General features: G+C 48.8%; 1 long non-coding RNA gene across 10 annotated transcripts in view; it reads right to left on the bottom strand.

Annotated features, from left to right (window-relative positions):
• The window catches only part of LOC112650584 (uncharacterized), a 106,222-nt gene that overhangs the window by 76,166 nt on the left and 3,618 nt on the right, over positions 1 to 26,438 (bottom strand). For 4 of the 10 annotated variants that reach the window (XR_003130291.3, XR_003130292.3, XR_003130293.3 and 1 more), the window contains exons 2-3: positions 20,063 to 20,572; positions 18,979 to 19,175 (exon numbers count right to left, since the gene is read on the bottom strand). This is a non-coding gene — a long non-coding RNA (uncharacterized LOC112650584). The other 6 variants (XR_003130296.3, XR_004803939.2, XR_003130294.3 and 3 more) reach the window with 6 other exon arrangements.

Genomic DNA, 26,438 nt, shown 5'->3' with positions numbered 1-26,438 from the left:
CGGGGCACCAGCATGTGGGGTTCCAGTCAGGGCTCCCCTCCTGGCTGGCAAGACGAGCCACCTCCTCGCTGTGTCCTCCACTGCGTGTGTCTCTTCTCACAAGGCCGCAGAGCCGATTGGATCAAGGCTCCACCCTTACCAAGGTGTCCCCCTATGACCTCACTCAACCTAATCACTTACTTCCCTGGTGGCCCTGACTCCGAATACAGTCACATTGGGAGTTTGGGCTTCACCATCTCAGTGGGCCGGGGGGACACACCATTCAGTCCATAGCAGGAGGGAAGCTGGCCGCCCAGGTGGGAGGTCCCAGCGTCTCACTGGGCCTAGAACACAGGCCGCCGAGAGTCTCCACCTGGTAGCGACTCCTGTGTCCAGACCCGCCTCTGCGTCTCCAGCAGGTACACTAGACAAGCCCCTTCCCCCCCCCAATCTGTTTCCGTGTAGCTACATTGCAGGAGGGGATCCTCTTCTCCAAGATCCCCGGGCCCCTACAGGCTGTCGCTAAGGGGTGAATGCCTCTGGGTCTCAAAGTCGGAGAGTTTCCAAACAGGCCCATGCAAGGCCAGAAAGAAGGGAAGAGAGGTCGTACGAAGGTTGGAGGTTGGGAGCCCCCTTTAGAGCGAGGGGGTCTGTCTCTGCCGGCCCCCGGAGCCCCCTGGAAGAAGTTGCCTCTCAAAGGCTCTGTGCTTTGAGAGAGGTGGCGTGGGACGTGCATTTCCCCACCCACCCAACCCCTTCCCACCTAGGAGTGAGAGAAAGCTCATGCATTTGAGCCTGTTCCAGGTTCAGAGAGGCAGATGGGGCAGGCTGGCAATGCCAACACCCAAAGAACAGAGTTCTGTGGTGAAGAGTAGACTCTTTCCAGGGCGTCGGGGAGCCACTGAAGAGTCCGAGGAGAGCAGCTTGATCCGACTTGTTTTGTTTTTGCTTTTTTTTTTCTTTTTGTATGTTTGGAGGACGTGGGAATGGGACCTTGGATGCGGGCAACACACTCATGGGCTGCTCCTCAAGCCCCTTTACAAAGGCCTCCCTGCATTGCGTCCCCCATTGATTTACTTTTTGTTGAGGCCACAGATTTTTACTGTGTGGTGTCACCACGGCTTCAAGGCACATGTGAAGTGAAATTACAGCCGTTGTTTTGCAGAATATAATGAAGAGTGAAAATTACCCGGCCCATTTTATAAAGCTATTATAACCTCGATGCCTAAACCTGATAGGGATGGCACCGTAAAATAAAATGTAAGACACATTTACATATGGCCATAGACTTCCTAAACTCTTAGATGCGATGCTAGCAGCTCGAATTCAGCAAAGTGCAAAATATCTCATGATCAAGTACCACAAACATATTCCTCCAGATAATCCATTAGCAGAACTTGGCTGGTATGAGCTGAGCTGTGTCTCCCCCATCCCCAAAATTCCCACGCTGAAGCCCTAACCCCCAGGACCTCAGAATGTGACCGTATTTAGAGGTAGGGTCTTTAGAGAGACGATTGAGCTGAGCTAAGGTCATTAAGGTGGGTCCTAAATCTTGGACTTCCGACCTCCAAAATTATGGGAAAATAAAGTTCTGTAGTCCGCGTCACCCAGCGGGTGGCACTTTGACACGGCTGCCCTAGCAAACGATACCAGAGGAAAAGAGCAAAGCAGAAAATCCATATATCAGCAAATATGGTAAAAGCAGTTACTGAAAGTCCACCTTTTTTAAAAAAAGAAACTTTCTTTGAAGGGTCATGTACCTACAGGCAAGTATACAAATCATAAGTGTACAGTCAATGAATTTGCATCAACTAAACACATCTAGGTGACCAGCACCGGGATCAGGAAACAGAACGTGCAAGCCCCCTTCCAAATCCACAGGCCTGTTAGTTTCTAAACTATTGCCCCTGCAAACTCATATATTGAAGCCCTAACCACCAGTATTTACTACATTTGGAAATAGGATCTTTTTTTTTTAAGATTTTATTTATTTATTCACGAGAGACACAGAGAGAGAGAGAGGCAGAGACACAGGCAGAGGGAGAAGCAGGCTCCCCGAGGGGAGCCCAAAGCGGGACTCGATCCCAGGGACACCGGGGTCATGCCCTGAACCAAAGGTAGACACTGAACTGCTGAGGCACCCAGGTGCCCCTGGAAATAGGATCTTTAAGAAGGTAATGAATGTTAAGTGAGGTCACAAAGCAGGGCCCTAATCCAATAGGACTGGTGTCCTTGTAAGAAGAGGAAGGGACACTAGGGAGGCACGCACACAGACAAAAGCCACGTGAGGATGGAGCGAGCAGGCAGCCATCTGCAAGCCATGGAGGAGGTCTCAGGAGAAAGCAGACCTGCCAACACCTTAATCTTGGACTTCCAGCCTCCAGAAGTATGAGAAAATAAATTTCTATGGTTTAGCACCCCCAGTCTGTGGTATTTTGTTACAACAGCCTAAGAAGTCTAATGAATACAATGCCTCTCTCCTGCTTTGATTTTATTACTTTTTATAACTGCCCCCACTTGATATAGACCAAACTGTTTACAATAATTACCTACAGTGGCACGAGGAGGAGGAGAATAAAAAGAACGATGCCTGGCACACGAGCAGCTCGGAATAAGCATCAACCTCTATGCCGTAGTGCTGAGTGAGCAAAGCAAGACATAGAATGGATTCAGGTGCATTTAAAGCACAGGTGTGCATGTCCCGGTAAAAATCTGTGCACCCGTAGGTCTTAAATTTGCCTAAACAGCCTTTGCAAAGATAGTTCAAAGCTAACTATGTTCTCAGTTACTTTGATTTTTTTTTCCAAGTAATTCTTAAAATTGTGTAAATCCTATCCACGTTGGTGTACGTAGAACTAACTTGTGCACTCTGGCCGCCACGGAGTATTTCTCATGCGCCTGCACCGTAGTTTACTTCTCCGTTCCCCCCAGTGGTTTACCCCAAAGAGCCGCAGTCATCCTGCTGCCAAAGGCGATGCTGCAGGGAACGTGTTTGAACTTGTCCCCCTCAGGATCTGTGCGGAGCACCTGCGCGCCCACCAGTGCGTGTGGTTGCATTCCCTGGCCTACATTCTGCTTGGTGGCTCTCCGGGTCGCCGCGTCAGTCTACCCTCCACCAATGGTGTGCTTGAGTCCCAGGTTCCCCACATCCCGGGGAACACTTGACTTTATCCATCTGTCTAAGTTCGCCAGTCCAGGGAGTGTGAAGTGACAGTGACAAGTGACAGTTCACTGTTGTGTTGATGTGTATCTAATCCTCGGGGACTCGGAGGCCTCTTCACATACCTATGAGCCATTAAGTTTTTCTTCTCTGTGAATTGCTTGCTCATTGGTGTCCTGTTGGGTTCCTGATCTTTTCCCTAACAACATATGGACTTCCTGAATATTCTGGGTTTTAGCCACATGTAGGTTTTAGACGCCACATCTGTTTGTGATATTTATCTACGGGAGGATTTCACAATCTCAGCACTCTTGACATTTGGGCCAGATACTTCTTCGTCGGGGGTTTGTCCTCTGTGTTGAAGGATGTTTACCAACACCCGTGACCTCCACCCATTAAATGCCAGTAGCACCTCCCACCCAGCTGTGACAACCCAAATCTCTCTAGATATTGCCAAATGTCCTGGGGTATAGGGAACAAAATCACCCCCGTGTTGAGAACCACTGGTCTGTAAGTTGTCTCTCCACTGGATTCTAACCTCATTGATTAGAAACCTATAGTTTTGATTTAAAATTATAAAATTATGAATTATAAAATTCATATCGCACTTTGTGTTTTGTAAGTTTTGTTTGAAAAGACTTCATCACTTGGGTTATAAAAATCTACCCCTACATTTATCCAATCAGCTCTACTGTTTAACTTTTGACATTTAAGGCTTTAATTTATTTGGAGTCAACTTTTATTTTCCAGGCAAAGCGATGATCCAGTTTTATCTTGATATATGCAGTCAGCCAGTTTTCCAAAGCCATCTAGAGTCATTGGAACCTTTCCCGTTGATCTGTGGTGCTATGTTTGACACGTGACAAGCTACCTTATAGGTGTGGTCTGTCTCTGAACTCTCTGTCCTCTATCCATTGCTCTGTTTCCCTGTCCTTCCATCAGAATCAGGTAATCCTTCCATGACTATGACTTTTTAATATATTTTAATATCTAGGAGGCAAGTCCCTCCTCTTTTTAAAAGTTGAGTCAGCTACTTGCAGACGTTTATTTGATTCATTTCAGGACAAGTGTGACAAGTTTCTCAACATATCTGCCTGGAATTCTGACTGCAATTGCATCAGAAGATGCATCACTTCTAAAAGGACTGACATCTGTACAGTGTTATGTTATTTTATCATGAATACGGGAGAGCTCTCCATTTATTCAAATCTTCCTTTTATGTCTTTTAATTCAATTCAAAGTTTTCTTCCATGGAGGACTTGTTTATTCCCTGATAAATGAATCCCTAGGCATTTTGATAGCGCCTCTGAATGAGCCTTTCCATTATATTTTATGGCTGATATTTGCTGGTATGGAGATACTTGATACACTCTTGATTTTTAGTAGTTGATTTTGTGTCTGGTGATCTTGCTAAATCCTCTTACTAGATTTAGCTGGTTCAGTTGGCCTTCTTTGGAGATGATCATAGCCCTCTGTCCCTCTCCCCTGCTGCAGGGACAGTTTTGCACACGACTGGGGCCCCTGCAGGGGATCGGCAGTGGCCCAGGCTCACACATCAGGTTATGGCTCCTCAGTGTATACTCACCAGCTCAGCTGGGCTTCTAGGGTGCCACCCTATCAGGGAATGAGGACACAAAGAACCACATGGAACAAGTTTTCAACAGTGACATCATGTGAGTATCACAGAAGCATGGACTCTTTCGGCTCTTGAGCAGAGAACTCACCCCTTACACCTCAGACAGTCACTAAGATTCCTAGCCATTTGGCAGGGGAGGGGGTGTAGCACAGAGCCTCAAGGGGGAGATAGGAAACTTCCTGCTAATTGGGGCAAGGAGAGCTCATGCAATCAATTCAAAAGAAATTATAAGCAACCCAAGTGTCCATCAAGGAAAGAATGAATAATTACGGTGTGTCCACATGGGGAAATACTACGCAGCCGCAGAAAAAGGGTGAACAAAGGTATCCCTCCGAAAACTATCATGTTAGCTGAAAACAAAGATTGCAGAAAAACACACACCACGTGACATACTTTTATATACTTCAAACGCTGGCGAGCGATGCTGTGCAGAGGCAGATGTGCTGAGGCAGAAATGACTGGGGCTGACAAAGGCCTTATTCTAGGAACTGGTTTCTTGTTGGGTGAAGAGGAGGTGGGGAAGACGTAATAGGGAAGAGATACCCAGGGGTTTCACAGCATTGGAAATGTTTTGTTTCTTAGGATAGGTCAGGCACACTCATCTCACACAACTCTTTAGGCCTTTCTGTCTTTGAGATGTATTTCCTAATAACTTCCTGTGACCATGTTTATGCCTGAAGCTGAAGAGACAAATCGCAGGTGTCATATTTGTGAACACATCTGTCTCCCCCGCTCAGGGATGCAGGCGCACGCCCTTGAGGCCAACCGCCCAGCTAAAAGCACCCCCAGATCCCCGGCCCACCGAGTCGGGGAGTAAATTGTGTTACACGGACACAGGACAACAATGCCAGGAAGGCACTGAATATCCTTGAGCAAAGCGGGGACACAATGAAAGTGGGATTCTTATAGGCTACCTGTAGCCCCCGAAGATCAAATAGCCAAATTTATTTTGGGTGTGCAAAGCCTTAGGTGGTTAGCACACACCCAGAGGAGCCTGCAGCCCCAGGCTGCGTGAGCAGGGCAGGCGCAAATTAGTAATTTCGGTGCGGCCACCATGCTTGGTGTGAACCCTGCACTGCTCTCCATCAAATCTACTTGTCTCAAACGGACAACACCCGAGGACAAAACGTAGACCTCAAGCTTCTCTGCAAACCTCCAGAACCCAATTGGTCATAGGGAAGGAGCAGCTGATGTTTGCTGCTTCCAAGGAAGAGAGGACACCGTCCCCAGCCCGGCCCGGGAGATGCTGCACAGCGTAAAGGACCAGGTGGCCAAGAATATGGAACCGCGCAGCCCTCCCGCTGCAGCTGTCCTTGCAGCCTGGTAAGACACCGCTCCAAGTCTGATGTCCCATTTAGCATCATAGACTTGTGCTTCCAGTTAGTACAGAGGTGACCGGTGGGGTAGTGGCGGCCAAAGGGACGCTTTCGAAGTGACACCCTTTAGGGAAAAGACAGAGCATTTGGCAAAGCAGAGGGAGCGGTCTGTAACCCCTGGGCTGTATAAGTTTCCAAAGCTGATTCAAACCCAGAGCTCTGCTGCCAGGCGGAAAATGGGCTTTTCCCTGCAACAAGCTCTCGAAATTGTTCACAAATTGAGCACTTGGTAGAGCGAGAGGACAAGGCTGGTGACAGAAATAGGTACAGTCCCCCAGAAATAGGTACAGTCCCCCGGGTGGGAAATGTGTGTGTCTCTATTCCCAGGTGCTGTGAGAAGCACAGCCTGTGCCAGGGGCCGGGGAGTCTTGGCTGCTTAGCATCCGAGGCCTCAAAGCTACAATCCGCGCCCCCAGTTTGGGGGGTGGGGTAGAGGAGGAGGGTCAATTATGTGTGGGCGCAGGTCACACTGTAAGAAGAAAACAATGCCCTCCCACCCCCCAACAACAGCCAAAAGGGGGTTGAGGGAGTTGCTTGTCGACGTTGATCAAAACTGAAAGGACAGAGGAAGCCGGAAGCCTCCGCTTCATCCCCTAGAAACTTCGGAGGGTCGCCTTCATTTAATGCGGATGGAAAAGCTGAGGTCCCGACGAGGGAAGGCACGGATTGCCCGCCGAGCTCAGGACAGGACCCGGGGACCCCCCCTCCCCTGGAGGGGAAACAGCCAAGAAGCGTCTGAGTCTTCGGACACCACGGCCACCGGTCCTGGAGGGGACGGCCAGCCCAGGTCCCAGGTCCCAGGACAGGAGCCGGCCCCCGGGCACGTGCACAGGAGCAGCGTCTGGGTCTCTGGGGACGGAGCACTCTCGCGTCCGGGGGCCTGGGCTGGGCCTGGGGAGAATCAGATGAGAGATGCGGTGGGCACAGCCCTTGGAAAAGCAGGGGTCCTGGCCTGGACAGAAAGGCAGAGAAAGCCAGTGCGGGGGTGGGGGGGGGTCCTATAAGTCCCTGCTGAGACTGAGAGGCCTCAAGGCATGGTCTCGAAGCTTCCAGTCCCTCTCCTCTGAAATGGAGACCATAAATATGCATCTGGCGCGAGCTGAAGGTGTAGAAGGAGGCTCAGTAAATGTTAACTCCTGAGTCCTGAGCTAAAGACCCCCATCAGGTGCTCACAGAGGTCATCGGCCCAGACTGGCAAGACTTGGGGCTGTTTTTAGACCCCCCCCCCTTTGGCTGCCTTCATCCATATGGGGCTTCTGGTGATGGACGACCTTCTGGAGTCTGGACCAACCTGCATTAAGGTCGCTTGGCAGACTCACTCCCGGCTCTCCGATGGACCAGACAAAATCTCAGTGGGTCGTGGAACCAAGACACCCTAGGCCTTCTCTTCCCTCTCATCTCAACCTTCCCCGGCCTGTGCCAGTGACGGCATAGAAGATAGTGGGCGACAGCATGGGTTCTGGAGTCGGGCAGCGCTGAGTTCAAATCCTGCCTCTGCCTCGAATTGGCTGGATAAACTTGGCCAAGTGCCCACATCTCTAAGTCTTCGTTTCCTTTCCTGTAAAACTGCAAAAACAACAAAGACCTATTTTGCAGAGTTGTGAAGCTTAAAAGAGGAGAAGTCATCAAAGCATGGTCGGCCGGCGTTTGTGGTGGTTGCTGCTGGGAATACCAGCCCCGTGAATTCCCCCGGGGAAGGTGGCCAGGTGTGGTGAGTCTTAGTACTTAGTGCTGTGTAGTAGTGGTGTGATCCTGAGCAAGTCACTGAGCCTCCCTGAGCCTCCGTTTCCCTCCTGTAGACGGTAGACATAATGCTCCCCGGATCTCAGAAGGCTTCTGCAAAATCTAAGCAACGGAAATAAAAATGGTTAGAAGCCTCTGTGGCATGACTCCATCCAAGGATGATTATTATTCAGATGTGACTGGACTGCATCTGTAATGCTAAAATGCTTTCATCCCACAATTACCCAACATGTGGGCAGAAAAAGATGAGAATTAGTAATGAGGAAGCTCAGAGGAAATCAAAGAATTTTAAAACCTTCTAAGGGCGTAAAAACTTCACTTGAAGTAGAGCATCAGAATTTCATTTGAACTGGTTTTGCGTTGCCATCATGCTCTCTCGGCAGAGGTTTTTTGTTTGTTTGGTTGGGGGGTTTTTTTTCGTGTTTATTTTCCAAGAACGTTGGTCTTTTTTCTCTCCAGTTACCAAACACTATAAACACAAAAGCTTTAATAAGAACAATCATCCACATGATTTGTCGGAAGCCAAAATAAGAGGTATGAGACAAGACCTACGAGGCCACTCTAAAGCACCCTTGGCCATTCCCAGCAATGGGATGAAGAAATCCAGATCCACTTAACAGCATCAGCTCCAGAAGGAGCTGCCTTTTGTAGGTCTTGAAAAGTGGCTGGGAGCAGGACACTCTGCATTCCTTTTGGCCTCTCAACAACCCAAGAAGGTCAACAAATTAGGACTCATTAGCACCATCTTAGTGTGGGCCGAATGGAGTCTCGGAGGAGTGAAGTGACTTGCCCAAGGTCGTACTGCAGATGAACAGGAATGAACACTTGTGTCCCGAAAGGGCTGTCTCCACGGGCCTCCAAGCAGGCGGCCAAGGGTGACCTCCACAAAGTGCCCTCCTTTCCTACTGGAGAGTGAATGTGACTCAGTCTCCCCGGCTCAGCCTCCCCCCACACACAGAGTGGCCCAGCTGACCGCAATCGGAGCTTCTGACACCTGCTCCAGGTGGGCAGGCCTGGCTGTGACTGGAAAGCCAGAAGGTTCCGCCCCACAGTTTCCAGGATCTGACGTATCTGCCCGCTGCTCACCTGCTGAGGGAAAGCTCTCTCCCCAGACTCGTCAGCAGGTTTACGGTAAAGTCAGTCGCCTTCTGTAGCTTCCAGCCCCAGGCTCTGATTAGTCAGGTCCCCTACCGGTTCCCCTTGATTCCGGAATAGAGAGATCCCAGAAATGGGGGAAACCACTGGCATTGTTTGAGCCCCATCAGGCCCTGTATATTGACACTACCAGTACCCCAGACTTCTAAGAGTAGGGGAAAAAAATCCCAGAGACTAATCCAGGGATGGGCAAACTCTTTCTGTAAAGGGCCAAAGATTAGGTTTGGTGGATCACATCCAGGCTCTGTAGCTCATTCTTCTTTGCTTTATTTTCTTAAAGCCCACTAAGATCATAAAAATCTTTCTCTCTGAGAGCTACGCGCAAGCAAGCCAGGGGCAGGATTAGGCCCTGAGGCCATGGTCTGCGATCTCTGATTCAGCCAACCCTCCCATTGCACAGATAGAAAAAGTGAGGTCCAAAGAGCATGTAGTGCATTTGCCCAGGGTCACTCAGTGATAAGGACTGTCACTCATACTCAGATCTGACTCCGGGGCCGCCCTGCCTCTAGAATTAAGAATACTCTATTTTATTCAATTTCTTCAAAAATCTGTTTAATCTCTAGTTTTTAACCCAAATACTTGATTAATTGCATTTTTGATATTTAATAGTACAAATGTGGTACATGAATGCAATAGGAGAAAAAAATGTTATTTAGAATCTAAACTAGCTGTGGTTGTTTCTGCCTCCCAAAGGCGAGTAAAAACATTCCCATCAGGGGCGCCTGGGAGGCTCAGTCGGTTCAGTGTCTGCCTTCGGCCCAGGTCCTGGGATGGAGCCTTGCATCCGGCTCCCTGCTCAGTGGGGAGCCTGCTTCTTCCTCTGTCCCTGCCCCTGCTGGTTCTCTCTCTCTCTCTCTCTCTCTCTCTCTCTCTCATTCGCTTGTTTGCAAATAAATAAAACCTTTAAAAAAAAAACATTCCTATCAGAGGAAAGATATATCTGTGCAGTGCCCTCTTCTCTGGCAGAGCTGGGAAGGAGAGAGAAAGGACAGACATACATTTCGAGACCCATCTTTGTTCTCTTGCAGTAGCAAAAAGGTGGTGTAAGGGGTGTTGAGGAAGACTGCCATTGCTCTGCTTTGTGCAAAGGGACACCCCCCACCCAGACCTAAATTGCTCTACTTAATAAAAGAAGGAGAATTGGGGGATCGAGGGTGGAGGTTCCAAGATTGGGAACAGAGAGGGAGTTAGAGGAGAAACAGGGTGGCAGAGGGACATGAGGATGCGGTGCAGACGGAGTGCCAAGACGAGGAATGTCAGACGTCAGCATTAAGGGGTTTGCATTCATAGGACCTACTGTGCCCTTCACAGCCCTGGACCCACTCCTAGAGTGTGCTGCGGACCAAAGCCCTCCTCGCACGGGCATCTCTGTGGTCGTCTTTTGAGCAGATTGAAGAGGGGCCAGGGACAGCGGGTGGCCTAGGTCGGCTTCCCCCACAGAGGCAGTCCGAGGACGGAGGGAAAAAACACAGCAGAGCGAATCTCAGGAGATGTGGCCAGGACAGTACAAGCCTGTCCCCACCACAGAATCGTGTGCTCCGCATCCTTCCCGGCTCCTGCTGCTGTCAGAACCCCCGGCCTGTGGGGACGACCAAGTGCCCGACCCTATTCAACATCTTCAACGTCCTGCCTCCCCCCGCAGCCAGAAAGGGCCACAAGGACTGGCCACGAGGTATAGTCCCGGTCGGTAGGCTAGCGCAGAAGAGGCCTTGCAGGGCCCCGGGAGAGCAGGTCTTTCCTGATCAGAAGGAGCGGCCCGGCCAGCAGCACCACGATCGGTTTTTCTTCCGTCTCTGACCCAGTCCGGCAGAGCCCCGGGGCGGGGGCCATGGGGCGGCCGGCAGGACTCTGCGGGGTGAAACGGGCCTGTGCCCGCGCGACTTGCGCAGCAGCCACCACCCTCCTGACATGCTGCCAGCGTGACTGACGAACCAAATCCTTTTCCGTTTTTATTTTTAGTGACTTTTGATTGACCTAAATTTCAGGCTGCCGGCAGCTAGGGGCTACCTTGTTAGACAGCGAGGCTAAAATCTCTGACCCCAATTAGGAGCCACTTAACCGCACACTCGTTATGTAGGAAAAATAAATCCCTGATTTTTTAGGTCACTGTAAATGGAGTTTTCTGGTACCTGCTGCTAAATGCATCCTGACAGTCCCAGGGAGCCCCAGAGCTCCCACTGCCGAGGGGATCATGTGCAAGCAATCAACTCGATTTTTATTTGCATCTCAAAGGACACCAGCTGGTATCAGGGTAGGAGAATGACCCAAACAGAAGGGAAGGATGGAATGGAGCCCTCCCCTCCTTCCCTCGGGATCTCTATTCCACCAAGACCACAAAGGCCTAAACAGCCAAGGTTGGGGGAAGCTGGCAGCCGGGGATCAAAATGCAGTATAGGGACGCCTGTGGGGCTCAGCGGTTGAGCATCTGCCTTTGGCTCAAGGCGTGATCCCAGAGTCCTGGGATCGAGTCCCACATCGGGCTCCCTGCATGGAGCCTGCTTCTCCCTCTGCCTGTCTCTGGCCCTCTCTGTGTCTCTCATGAATAAAAAAAAAAGAAAGAAAGAAGAAAAGAAAAGAAAAGAAAAGAAAAGAAAAGAAAAGAAAAGAAAAGAAAAGAAAAGAAAAGAGAAAAAAGAAAAAAGAAAGAAAAAAGAAAAAAGAAAAGAAAAAAAGAAAAGAAAAGAGAAAAGAAAAAAGAAAAGAAAAGAAAAGAAAAGAAAAGAAAAAAGAAAAGAAAAGAAAGAAAAGAAAGAAAAAAAAGAAACGAAAAGAAACGAAAAGAAAAGAAAAGAAAAGAAAGAAAAGAAAAGAAAAGAAAAGAAAAGAAAAGAAAAGAAAAGAAAAGAAAAGAAAAGAAAAAAGAAACGCAGTGTAGAGGCAGAGGTCCAGGAAGGCCGCTGGGTGCTGGCTTGGCTCCTTCCCTGGCTACACTCACCTGGGGCAAGTCACTTCCTCTCTCTGAAGCTCGTATGCCTCGTGTGTAAAGTGGAAGACAACCAAGCTCTTCCCGCCGAGCTCAAAGCAATAACTCGTAGGGCCCAACCTAGAGTAGCTGGAAATACAGTTCATACGCAGGAAAGTGCTAGTGAGGAATTCCACCGAAGAACATTCCTGGAAGTCCCAGCACCTAGCCTGAGACACACAGGAGCACCTGACAGCCTGGTCCGGTTGGCTCTCCAGGCTCAGATTCCATCTTTATTTTATTTATTTATTTATTTATTTATTTATTTATTTATTTATTTATTTTTAGATTCCATCTTGAAGTTGTAGAGCATTCCATCCACCCACCTTACTAAGGGCCAGATAGGGGACATGGGGTGGCCAGGAGCTGGAGAGGTCCAATTCTCATAAACCAAGCCCTTGAGGGACCACATCAAGGACGTACCTAGAATGACGGTAGGATCAGTATCCACCAACAGGTGCGACCTACCTGAATCCTTATCACTGCCCCGTGGGAGGGACTTACAGTAGCCGCCCCCCCCCCCATCGCAATAGGTCGGATCCAAACACAGAGCAAGTAGGGGATTAGCAAGGCTCCCAGGGTAGCTTCGAAGTGGGGAGCTAGCAAGAACAGATCCCCACAAAGAGATCCGTGTGGTAGTTAGCTCTGGATTGTTTCAGGACAGTCCCCTTGTAAAGAGGTATCATCATGACTCTCATAGAAATATGAACTCTGGGGCCCCTGGGTGGCTCAGTGGTTGAGCATCTGCCTTGGGCTCAGGTCGTGATCCCAAGGTCCTGGGATCGAGTCCCACGTCGGGCTCCCCGCATGGAGCCTGCTTCTCCCTCTGCCTGTGTCTCTGTCTCTGCCTCTCTCTGCGTCTCTCATGAATAAATAAATTAAATAATTGGGAAAAAAAAGAAATATGACATCAACAGGTAGCAAAAATCCTGTTTAGCTCATTAGTTTGTGATGGAACCAGCTGGTTCATAGAATCACTTGTACACACACAAGGAGAAATGCTGCATGAAATCACAAAAAGACACACAACTGGCTTATTCCACAGGGGGTGTGGTGAACCAACTGTATTTCCACGGGGCGAGGGCAGCCGGTGGGGTGGGGGTGGGGGTGGGGGGATCATTTGTATATCCCTGGACAAGAACCTTCCATATCGCCCTTGTACCTACAACTTGCAGGGTTTTCAAACAGTTCAAAGGCAGTGAAAGTCCCAGAGGCCTCACAGAGATACCTCGCTTTCCACTGAAGACACCCCGTCATCTTTTCGGCCAGGGCAGCGTCACACAGCATCGGCCCCACAGCGTCGAGGCTGTACCTCCCATAGGTGTCGGTGGCATCACCCCTCACACTGGATGCCACCGCTTCAGGAAATTGAGGCTGCTCGGGAGCTGGAGAGGGGATGGAAGCACTAGGGCTGTGCGCCTTAGGACTCTCCAGCTCAAAGAGCCCGAATGCTGAAGACTTTATCTTGCAGAAGCAGAAATTGAGGCCCGGTGAGGAAGGGGTTTTTCCCCAAAGGCAGAGCAGAGCCGGGCACTTTTGAAGGCAGAGAGGCGGAGAAAGGAGATCCCAAGGGGCTACTCGGTCCCCTGGCCTCAGGACAGTGACCCGGGAGCCCGACCCCTTCCTGTCCCTCCCAGTTCTTTCCCTCCCGGAATCGTCTTTGCAGAAGGGGGTGGGGGTAATAACACCTCCCTCCCTGAGCTGTGGGATGCGAGGGTGAAATGGCATGATTTGGATAAAGTGCCTCCTAGCAGGTGCTTCACTGAAGTCACTTCCCTTCGCCCTCCTGAGTGGCCCTGTGACCCCAGGGCAGTGACAGGGGTCATTCTGCTTTCACTCCCCCAACGGGTTGCAACAAAACAGAAAGACCGCAGCTTCTCGCCCAGGATGAGTCACCCGCCCCTTTCTGGCCCAGATTCAACTCGACTGGCACGGCCTCGGGCTACCACCGCATTTCCTGTGCCAGGCTGGCCCATTAAGATCCATTTTGAGGAAAACACACAAAAAAAGAAGCAAGCGCACAAAAAATTAAGTGTACAGGGCCTCCCGCCTGGAGGGGCCCCGGAGTGGGGCTCAGACGGTGGGTGGTGGAGACAGCCAGGCAGGCAGCGGTGGGAACGGGGGGCACCCAGAGCCCCGGGGAGCCGCCCCCCCGGCCCAGGGAAGCCGCAAACAGAGACACCGAGTTTGTTTCCCAGCAGGGTGAAGTCGGCATGACCTTCAAACAGCCCGCAGGGCAGGGCTCTGCGCGTCTTCTGGGTCCTGGTATGACTGAGCACCCGTCACATAACCCTATTGTGAGCAACCGGGTCTCGGTTCTCTGCCACAGTCTCAATTTCGGGGCATCCCTAATTTCCCTCCGCAGGGGCCCCAGGCTAGAAAGTGGTGGGGTTTTGTTTTGCTTTTTTCCAACACGCATCCTCGCCTCCAATGGGCAACGGGGCCTTTCCCCTTCTCTGGGAGGACGAGCGGACAAGGGCATCGAGGTGGGACAGGAAAAGACCCCGAAGCTTCGGGACCCAGCCGGTGGACTCCCGCGGGGTCAACTGGAAAAGCCACCGCAGGCCCAATCCCGGTGCCTCCAGGACTGATGAGGACGCAGGCCCGGGAGGAAGACACTCCGGGGTCCGCAGAGCAGCGGCTCTTCCCAGGCACTTGAGAAAAACCGACCCTCTTTTGCCAGATGAGGAAGCGGGACACGCAGCTAAGCCGGGACTAGAAGCCACGTCTTCCAGCACAGACGTCGGCCGTAGCGGTGGGGATCTGAGGTCAGAGGAGGGAAAAGCATCAGCCCGCGCACAGCAGGTGACCAGCGGGGCTGGGATGGGATCCTGGGGGGGGGGGGGCCCCAGGGCAAAGCTCTTCTCACTCCACCACCTGGCGCCTCGCCTTGGAGATCTCCAGCCACAGAAGCTCCATCTGTGGCCCCACAGGCAGCTCTTCGCAGCTCAAGGATGGCAAAGAGGTTTCCTCTCTATTTCTCCTCGAGGGTGGGTGGGCAGTGGTTGCGTGGATCTCCTTGTCGAGAAGACCTTGGGTGAACGTGAGCTCGCCAGGGCAGAGGGCCTTGCTGGGCCGGGTCGGCCGTGGGTATCGGAGGCAGACCAGCCACTCTCGACTCCCAGATGCCATTTTCACTCCCTTTTCTCCCACGATGAAGGGCATTCCCGTGGGCAGACCATGGAAGTGGCAGGAGCAGTCCAATCTAGAGCTTGGTCTACTCCTTGAGGTTGACAATAAGACAAGTGGACTTCCGACTCCTGAGATCTGCCATCTTGAGAAGAATTCCAATCTCTCTTGGAAAAATCAAAGTTCATCACTGGAGTCCACTGCTATGCTGGGACGTGAACGGCTCCCCCAGTGCTTCCCACCATGGGAATTTAACACACTTCTCCATTGGGGGGTGGATGACTGCTCCCGATTCCTCCTGGCCCTGTAATTATTATTAGGCCGACGTATTCTTTTTGTCTTGTGACTTGACACTACCCCTGAGTAGAAAAGGGAAAGTACGCAACCGAGCCCGTCAACTCCGGACTTGGCCGTAAGACTTGTTTTAGCCGATGGGACATGGGTGGAAGTGACAGGGTGTCTGTTCTGGAAAGCCACCTTAGGAGGCACCTTGCGCTTCTGCTCACGTCTTTTCAACTCCTGCTGTTTGCCACGATAAGAGTTTCCCCCAAGTAGTTTCTGCCCTCATTCAGTTCATGTCCCTAAAACAAAGACATGGGAAACAGACCCAAAGGGACTCCTTTCCTATTGTTAGCACTGTTGATCCAACAAGCTAAACCCAGTAGAGCCACGTGAACTGACTGCAAATCTGTAAGAAAAATACATGCTATGAGCACCTGGGTGGCTCAGTGGGTTTGGCGTCTGCCTTTGGCTCAGGTCATGATCTCAGGGTCCGGGGATCAAGCCCTAGATTGGGCTCTCTGCTCAGTGGGGACCCTGCTTCTCTCTCTCTCCCTCTGCCCTGCCCCCTTCTTGTGTGCTCCCTCTCTCTCTCTCTCCCTCTCTCTCTCTCTCAAATAAATAAATAAAATCTTTTTTTAAAAAAAAGAGAGAGAAATACGTGTTATTACAAGCCACTGGTGGGGGGAGGGTATTTACTCTGCAGCCTTATCAAGCAAAAATAATAATAAAACACAGACTGTTCTGTAGGTTATTTCATCCAAAACAATCTTGAAATTTAATCCATATTCTCGTATCACGTAATACAGAAAAATGGCCCCATTTTAATAATTTATATAGATTGTGAATTGACACCATGGCATCTAGCTTGCACATCGGTCTCTCATGTAAGAAAGGGTTCAAGCTTCCCTTGCAGCAGCAGAATGCTTTGCACACAATCTTACATGTGTCCCCAACCTGAAGTTGATCAGAATTTGAGCTGCTTCCAGCTTGCTGCTCTGGGGGACCCTGTGCGGGAGCCACGGCCCTTGCGGTTCGGCCTCTGTCTGGTCCCCTGGGCTGATAGCTACACGGGGCGCGGTTCTGGTCATGGGGACACTGAAGGCTAAAGAAGGAGAAGGGATTCTCTGCGGAGAATGAGAAGGCCATGCGAGGCTAGGGTCCCTGAAGACTCCCTCCAAACCAATACCCTGGAGGCAGTCATGTTCATCCTGTTTAGAAGAACACAAAATACAGCGGAGAAATCATTCCGAACCGTGGTCCAGAGGCAAACCCAATTGTGGCCGCTGTAGGCAAGTGAGGCCAGCCTGTTGCTTCTCTCCGAAGAAGTGAGAGACTCCAGATGCCACGTTGCGGCTCCAGAAATCAGCAGGTGCCTCTCCTGTACTCGAAGGCATCGTTCTGCCCACAGGCTCCACTGTCCCACGTGAATCAGAGTGACAGGACCGGAGTCCCCGGGCCACACTTCTCCTGAGATCCATTTGCCCTCTGATCAGGGGAGATTTGAGGGCCCCCCGCCCCCCGGGAGCTCGTCCATCTCACACCTGTCGGTGCCAGATGCTAACACCTTCAACCTCTTTCCCGCCCTGACTTCATAATAACGTGGGATCGCACACCAGGCACCGAGGCAAAGAAGGCATCCCTGCGATATTCCAGGGCCAGCCACGGAAGAGAGGGCTGGGAAGCCTGAGACAGAACGAGACAGGCCCCGGATCTACGTAACAAACTCACAGGGGTCGGGCTGAGTGTGCTCAGGTGGCGAGCGCAGGAAACGGCTCCCCGTCCACGTTCCCCTGGGGCAACATTATATGACATTGTTTTCTCTCTCTCTGAAAGCAGAGGGAGACAAATTACGTCTTGAATTAGGGCTTCTAGGAACTGGCAAGTCACCGTTTAAAGGGACATGAACTGTGTAGGAGGGAGGAAAGTGAGCTGACACCATGTGCAGCGAACCAAGATGAGGATCCCATGTTCCAGGTGGTCCTCTGACGCTCCTGCAGGCGAGTCTCGTTCCCCTTCCAGGCCTCAGCGTTCCCCAGAATTTAAGGGTGGGGAAGGATCAGAAACACCCAGCTCAGGCATTCCGAATTCAGCTCCCCAGAAATTGCCCTGCTTTGGTGCCCTTACCCTGGACCCTCAAAAACCAGCAGGATCTGCAGGTGCCAAGGCGTTGGACCTGATTTTGTTTGTGTTTAAACCAACAGCAAACAAAGCATTTACTTGGTGTTGAAGATTCAAGAAAACTGCCAGAACCGCCTCTATGACAGAAGGAAAATGGCCAAGTGTGTTCATCTCCAACGCCATCGAAACAAATTTTCCCCCGACTTTGAGGAAAGCATGGTCACGCTTTAACTGCTAACTCGCTTGCATCAACTATTATGAAACTTAAAATTGTTAATTTTCACATTAACGATGTTTGGCTTTAATTCCCACACTAACCATCATGTTGTGACTTTGATTTCTCCTCCAGCCATCATTTTATGACTTACACAAATATTTAAGCATTACTGTGAAAGTAGTTAAAACTGATGATCAAGGATCCTTAATACATTGCGTAGAAAACGAAATTACTAAAGTCATTAGCAGCCGGGGAATGTTCATCTTCTTGAAGAATATATTATCAGGGGGCGCCTGGGTGGCTCAGTCAACTGAGCGTCCAACTCCATGTCGGCTCTGGTTGTGATCTCAGGGTTGTGAGATGGAGCCCTGCCTCAGGCTCTGGTGCTGGGCCCCTCTCCCTCTGTTCCTCCCCTTGCCCCCACCTCAAATAAATAAATAAATATTTTTTTAAAAGAAGAGAACATATATTATCAGGAGTTCAAATATGCAAACTGAGAGAAAATGTATTTTTTTGTAGCCTCCTCTCCTGCTGACAAGTACTGAGATACTTAGCAATCGCCCAAGGGAAGCTCATATTTGTGGTGTTATTTTTTTCTGACTTGGCAGAGGCAGCACTGAAACCCAGGTCCCTTGCTTCCCAGTTCAGTTCTCAGGCCACAGCACAACTGTCTTCATGTTATGAATTAGTTCTCTCTGAAAAGGCTTCTTGTCTCCAAAATAGGACTCTTCCCAACCACGAGGTAAAGCTTGTGAAGCCTTTCGTAATGACTCACGCAGAAGCAAAGATTCCCCAGCACAGAAGCAAGTCATAATATAAACACCCCACAGCCCGGGGCTGTGACAAAGCTCCAGCCCCTGTGCGCCATGGGCAGTCCCCAAACCAAGATGGCCCCAGGGCGGCTAACCCCAGGGAGCACTAGAAACTCAGGAAAATGCCCTCTAGTGCCTCCTTTGCCCTCATCACAGACGTAGTGAATAGAACTTCCTCCCACCGTCTGTCTTTTTTTCCCTCTTTCCGTCCATCCCTCTATCCCTTCCGTTGTCCATCTGCTGTAGATTGGATCCACTAAGGCCCCAAGTCTCATCCCTTCCTACGCTCATACGTTTGCCACGTAACAGTGAAGTGCTCTCCCGCTCTGTCTTTGGGTCCTACCCTGAGACTTGCTTTGGCCAGTGGGATGCTCACAGACACGTCACGTGCAGAAGCAAGAAAAATTACCTGCATGTTTGTACTCAATTATTTGTGGTCTCTTCCATAAGTGGGGGCTGGCCTGCTGGGATACAAGAGACACATGAAGCCGAGTCAAGTCCCCACAGCTACACAGTCACAGCCGCCCATGATGACCCAGCAGCTGGCCAGCTCCCCAGACGGGCAACCAGCTCAGGCAGTTTCCACAGAGCTGACTAGCTGACAACCTGAGACATGAGTGATAAACAGGCATTGTCATAAGCGACTGAGGTTTTGTGGTTATTTATTACTCAACACGACCGTGGCAATAAATATTTGATACGAGACCCAGCAACGTTTACCAGTGTCTTCTATGTCCTATGCTGACTTGTGAACAATAGAGGAAAATCAGTCATGGCCCTTCCTCTTGGGACTCCAGTTCTGTCCCTGACCCCAGGGACAGAACGTCTTTTTATCTAGGAGGATCTTGTCCCCCCATCCCCTAGCAGAACTCTCAAGGCCTAACTCCTGGCCTCTTAACAACAAGAAAAATGATCTGAAGGCAGAATGAAGTAGCAGAATCTCATTAAGGACAAGGTCCAGGTGCGAATGACAAATAACTTTTTAGGAAATAACGGCTGGGGAGAAAAAAAAAAAAAAAAGGAAATAACCACTGTTAAACACACATGCTTTTATTCTCCCATAAAAAAAAAACCCAGAGGTGGGCATTCCAGGGATTGTTTAACGTTCTGCAAAGCCATCCAGGGTCCTTATCTGGATGCCATCCTCAACGCGCCTTCCACCTCCATAATCTATGATAGCTACTCAAGCTCCAGCTATCACCTGCACATTCCAGCCAGCAAGATAGAGGAAGGACAAAAGAAGGTTTCCAGAGGTCACACAAGACACTACCACTTATATGTCTATTGGCCAGAACTTTGTCTCATGGCCACCTCTACTGCAAAGAAGACCGGCTTTGTAAGCCTAGTCACAAACTGGAGCTTCTATTACGAAGAGGGAAATGGAGGATGGAAATTGGGAAACAACTAGTAGTTTCTACTCTAAGTATAAACAGGTTTTAGATCAGAAAGACCTAGGTCCATATGACAGCTCAACCGGGGGCTCAACCTCTCACCTGGGAAGATGCTTTGCTTCTTCAGGCCTCAGCATCCCAACCTATATATAATGGGATGAGGGAAAGAGTAGGTCCACATGGCCTCTTAGGTCCCTTCTGGCTCTTTCCTTTCCAGGGTCATAGAGTGAAGATCCTGATGAGGTCGGCCTTCCGTCAGATGCTCACAGAGACACACCTGTTTATACCCCCAGGTGACATTTCCTCTTCAGTCTGAAAGCATTTATGGAACTGAAAGGTGAGCATCCAGCACAAACCTGTGTCGGACAGAGAGAGCTACGTGAGCTCTCTCATGGCTGCTCCTCAAGTCATATAGACGTGGCTGTCTTGGGGGCCTAGAAGCTTCTCGGTGCCATAACCCTCAGGCACCCGGTAATGGTCAGAGAACAAAGATCTGATTATGCTGTTCAACTCGTGCCCGGGACCCATTACAAGGGAGCTATGTGACTCAAAAAGATTTGAGAAGGGAGCAGTCAGATATTCAAAATCCAGCCAGGTGACATTTATGTGGCCCTGTATGGAGTGAGAAGAGAGAAAAATATATTTTAATTTACCATCAAATTATATAGCCTATATGTGCACTTTATACAGGGAAGAAACCTTTGCTTAGAGTCTTATTAAGACCTTCTACGAGGGATCCCTGGGTGGCGCAGCGGGATCCCTGGGTGGCGCAGTGGTTTGGCGCCTGCCTTTGGCCCAGGGCGCGATCCTGGAGACCCGGGATCGAATCCCACATCAGGCTCCCGGTGCATGGAGCCTGCCTCTCCCTCTGCCTATGTCTCTGCCTCTCTCCCTTTCTCTCTCTGTGACTATCATAAAAAAAAATAAAAAAAAAATAAAAAAAAAGACCTTCTACGAGTGTTATAAAGCCTCACAGTTCTGTGATTTTCTTTCCAAAAAATGCCTAGACCTATGGGCTTTGTCTTTATCCACCTGGAAATCATCATTACTGGCTTTGTGGCAGACGTTATTACACTCTGATAAATTAGAGTCATTTCATTTCCAACTCATAAACCCTCTTACTTTGAGATTCAAATATGTATTTATCTCTCCCCTTGGGAGAAAAAAAAAATCAGAATGGCACGGAAATCCAGGGCCAGCAGAATGCTCTGTTGGCTGCAAAATTCATGGCTGCCCTGAATTTCACATGAAATGTCCAAATAACAAGAACAAAACTGGCAACGTTAGGTATGGAATGTCGACCCAGAACTTTGGGTTCAAGGTCTCAAAGAATCCTTTAAAAACTCAAAGAGGTATGATAATCCCATTTTTAGACTTGGAACATTGAAGCTCAGAGAAGCCACACAACACGTCCAAGGTCACACAGCCAACACACAGCTGAGTTGCGATTCGTACAATAGCTGGCACATCGTTAAGACTCATAAATGTTACTATTATGCTGACTCCCCGTGAAATGATTCTTGCCTATTTGGGCAAGGTGGTCGCAAGGTGGGCTCGACCCCATGCCACGCTGACTGCCGTGGGAGAAGCCCATACACTCTCCTGCGGGGTTCCAGCCCCCCAACCAGAACCAGAGGATTTGTCTCGTATGTTGCTGGTTTCTGAGATTGTTGCATTTCACTTTTTAGGGTTTCATCAGAACAGTCTTAAGAAATCATCTCTTCCATATCCCCAGGGAGCTAAGAATCTACTGTCTTGGAAATCAGTTATAAGGCCAAGTGAAGAACTTGAAAAGGGTGGAACCTCTCGGTGGCCTCAAACCTTCCTTCACAAAGAGCAGCTTCTCATTTATCCCCGGAGACCACGGATGAAGCACATTCGGGTGGTCAGATGTTCGAGATGGAAAAGTTGCTGCATGTTACATACGGATGCACCATCACTGCTAGTACCTATTAGCAGACAGAGAAAACCCTGGAAGAATGGATGTAGATACACCAGTAGATAAATCTACTGACTTGGAAACCTTGAATCTCCTTCTTGATTATTTTGAAAAAAAAAATTTTCTGCAACACTTGGTGTTTGCCTTATAACACAGTGCTCTTCTGTCCCCCTGTCGCTTACCACCATGCGAGCGTATGTTTTCTTACATCCCCTCTGTTTACATCTTTCAAGCAGCAAGGCAGCAATATATAGAGATTCTTACTCAAATCCAGTTATATTTATGCACCATCCCCCGGGTATATATGGCGCTGCACATATATGGGATCTGTGTGTACCATATGGAGATACAATAAATGGCCTGGCCATTCAGAGGCCAAAAGTTTGTCCACTTATCATTCAATCTCGTTACGCCATCCCCTCTGGGTCAGGTAAAGTGATGGAGCCTCGTGAGCATAAAAGCTCACAAAGGCAGCACAGCGATGTGGGTGGCCACATCTCCAGAGCCGGCCTGGTGTGACATCAGGGAAAGCACAGGTGTCCCTCCAAAACACACCATGCGGTGCAACAAGCAACTTGATGCACACGGTTCTTCTCGCCCTAGGCAAGGTGGGAATTGTAGGTGCCATTTTAGACATGAGCAAATGAGACCCAGAGAAGGGAAGTGATTTGCCCTGAGTGGGAAGAGCAGAAGTGTGACTCCACCTAAGGCTGAGTAATCTTCGGAGCCATGGACCTCCCGGATGACTTGGTGTTAAGGGGAAAACATTCTTGGGAGGAATGGGGGAAGCCCACATTTTGCCTCTGCATGGCATGCGGCCCTACACTACCCAGGGCTCCTCTGTGTCTACCCACTCTCCTAAAAGGGGAGGGAGGAAGAGTATAACTCAGAGCCAAGCAGGATTGCCCACCAGAGTTCCTGAGAAATGACCTGCCACTGTCGCGTGGCGCCTCAGGTGACAGAGAGCGGCCAGGGACATGCATCCCCTCTTCGGAAGCGCGGGCCCCTCAGCTGCGGCCCCAAAAGGCTCAGAACGAAGCCCTCTGTCTCTGCACCATGGTAAATCATGCCACTGTGAAGTTTCAGTGTAACAAAGAGGTGATTCAAGTATGACTCAGAGCAACCATAGAATTTCAGAGATGTTCTCCTGGACCACAGCAAGTACAGTGATGCGAGCTCCGTCTTCCTGCTCCAGCCTTTGTACTTGGTGTCAGATCTGAGTAATAAGTGATATATTAAATGACTGGTGACAGTCCTAACCCTTCCTTCCTCCCCACCCCCACCACACTCAGAAGCCAGCCAGTGTGACAAAATTTCAATACCAAAACCTCCACCGAGAACAGTGAAACTTGTCTTCTCTTCATTTTCCCACAAGTCTCAAATTGATACTGGAAATTTTTTTTCTTTGTCTCCAGCGTAATCGAAAAATGTGTTTTTATTTAGAAGCAATCCAAAAGTCAAACCTATTTTTAGAATGTGAATTTACAGAGGATTTTTCCAAAGGGTTCTTAAGTATCGATTGTGTAAGAGCTACAAAAGGGTTTTATTTGTGACAATCGCCCTGGAGCTTTGAAGGGCGCCCAGGGGTTAGGATTCCTGGAAATTGAGAGGCCTAAATCCTTTGAAAGAATAAACCAAATTTCCAGCTCAAACAGTATGGACAAGAGATGAGTTCACGTTCAAAACAATGCTCTTCCACAAGCTTTGTAGAGGGGAACATGAGTGCATCCCATCACATTTATTATGTAGGTCACACAACGAATCAGCAACTGCTTGCAGGCCATACAGAGTGGGGATCACCTAAGAGTGGAGATCTCTCCCTTCGTGTAAGTGGATGGACTACAGAGGTATGATTTCTCTTAAATGTGGAAACTAAAAAAACCCAACAAACTAAACCAGCTCATGGGTACAAAGAACAGATTGGTGCTGGGAGTTTGTGAAATGGGTGGGGGGAGTCCAAAGACACAGACTTCCAGTTATAAAATAAATAAGTCATGTACGGCATGGTTATTATAGTCAATAACACTGTATTGTATATTTGGAAGTTGCTAAGAGAATACATCCTACATCTTAAAAGCTCTCATCACAAAACAAAAACAAAAACAAAACCAAAAAAAACTTGCAACTACTCAGGGTGACAGGTGGCAACTAGACTTACTGCGGCGATCATTTCACAATGTACACAACTATCAAATCATGAGGTTGTACACCTGAAACTAATACAGCGCTTCTTGTCGATTATATCTCCATAAAAATAAATACGAATAAAAGTGTAAGGACTAAAAAGGGATTCTCTCTCCCATAATGGGATTTAGTGCTACATAATATCATGCCCATGCTCAATCTCACATCATTCTACTCCCCACCCAGGGACTGGGCTGCACACCTCAGGAAAATGTAGTAGTGATGCCCACACCTAGCAAACATCCTGAGGTCTCTGAATGATCAGAGCTCTCATTCAAACAGAAGTAGACTTAAGGGCACCTGGGGGGCTCAGTTGGTTAAGCATCTGCCTTCAGCTCAGGTCATGATCTCAGGGTCCTGGGATCGAGTCCCATGTCAGGCTCCTCACTCCGCAGGGAGCCTGTTTCTCCCTCTCCCTCTGCCTGCCCCTTCCTCTGCTTGTGCGCGCACTCTCTCTCTCTAATAAATAAATAAAATATTTATTTTAAAAAAGAAGTAAACTTGAAAGAAAGTGGAGTGAGCAATCTATCTTTCCTCTCATGTAGACAGTACTTTGTGTCTGTAAAGAGAATTTGTGCCCCGTGTCTCACTTAACCACAGCTGTTTGCCAACCACCCTAAAACAGTCACTTATGATCATCATGTGTGAGTTGCATGGGAGTTGACTCATCTCAGCTGGGCTTAGCTAGGGTGCTCATCTGGAGTGATCCTGATCTGTCTCTCATCCTCTTCCTGAACTAATAGGCTAATGGGGTCATGTTCTTTTGTGTCAACGGCAGGAGCAGAAGTGGCTTGAAATTCTAATACAATCCTTTTTGCCCATAAACCATGGACCAAAACGAGTCACTTAGTCAAGTCCAAAATCAGAAACAAGGAAATATACTCTGCCCGTGTCGGTGCCGTGGCAAAGGTACAACCATGGACAGAAGTAACTCTTAAAACTCAATCCAACTTTCAAATGGGCAAAGGAATCGACATTCCTCCAAACAAGATATACAAGTGGCTAATATATACGCGGAAAGATGCTCAACATCATCCGTCATTAGGAAAACACAAATCAAGCCATAGTGAGATGCTACTTCATACCCGCTGGGATGGCTAAAATAGAACACAGATAACAGCAAGTGTTGCCAAGAGCGTCAAGTGAACGGAACCCTCAGACATTGCTGGAAGCTCTGCAAAACAGCACTGCCACTCTGAAAACAGGTGGGCAATGTCTCAAAGTGCTAAACATAGAGTTACCATTGACTCAGCAATTTTACTTCCAGGTATATATAAAATATATATTATTATTATATATTATATAATATAAAATATACATTATATAATTATATATAATTGGCATTATAATATATAATATATATAATATATAATTGGTATTATATAATTATATATATAACTATATATATATAATTGGCATGTGATCGGTTTTAATCTCCAAGAAAACCGATCACATGCAAATTGAAAGACTTACAAGCATTCATAGTGATATTCCACAGCCCAAAAGTGGAAACAACTCAAATGTCCATCAACAGGTGAACAGATAAAATAGGATATGTTCATATAAAGGGAACATTATTTGAAAAAAGAAATGAAACCGAGATGGATGAACCCTGAAAAGGGTTATGATGAGTGAAAGAAACCAGACACAAAAGACTACATACTGTAGGGTTCCATTTCTATGAAACGTCCAGAACAAGCAGCTCCGTAGAGACAGAAAGTAGGTTCGTAGTTGCCAGGGGCTGGAAGGAAGGGGAACAGAGAGTGGCTGCTAATGGGTATGGAGTTCCTTTTGGGGTAATTTAGGAATCAGACCGTGGTGATAGTGGCATGACCTTTTGAATGTACGAAAAACTGAATTTTCCAGAAGTGTGAATTTTGTGGTATATGATTTATATCTCAATGAAGCTATCATTTTAAAAATGAATTTTTTAAAGAATCCAATTAGAAAATGGGCAAAAGGCACAAAGAGACATTGTACCAAAGAAGACGCATGGGTAACTAATAAGCATAGTAAAAGATATCCCACATCATTAGCCACTGGAAACCTGTACATGCGCTCACAGTGAAAACCAGATCACACCTGGCTAAATGGCAAAAAATAAAAAATAGTGGGGTGGGGGGCGATCCCACTGGAGCAGATACAGAAAAATAGGATCCTTCATTCATAGGAATGAAAAATGGGACGGTCACTCCAGAAAATATTTTGACACTTTATTTCAAAACTAAAAATGGAGGGTACCTGGGTGGCTCAGTTGGTTGGACGTCTGCCTTCGGCTCAGGTCATGATCTTGGGGTCCTGGAACTGAGGAGGGCCTACTTCTCCCACTCCCTCTGCTGCTCCCCCTGCTTGCTC

Source organism: Canis lupus, chromosome 11 (assembly GCF_003254725.2).
Source record: "Canis lupus dingo isolate Sandy chromosome 11, ASM325472v2, whole genome shotgun sequence".
Taxonomy (NCBI): domain Eukaryota; kingdom Metazoa; phylum Chordata; class Mammalia; order Carnivora; family Canidae; genus Canis; species Canis lupus.
Note: the sequence above shows the minus strand (reverse complement) of the source record. Positions and strands in the feature narration are given on the sequence as shown.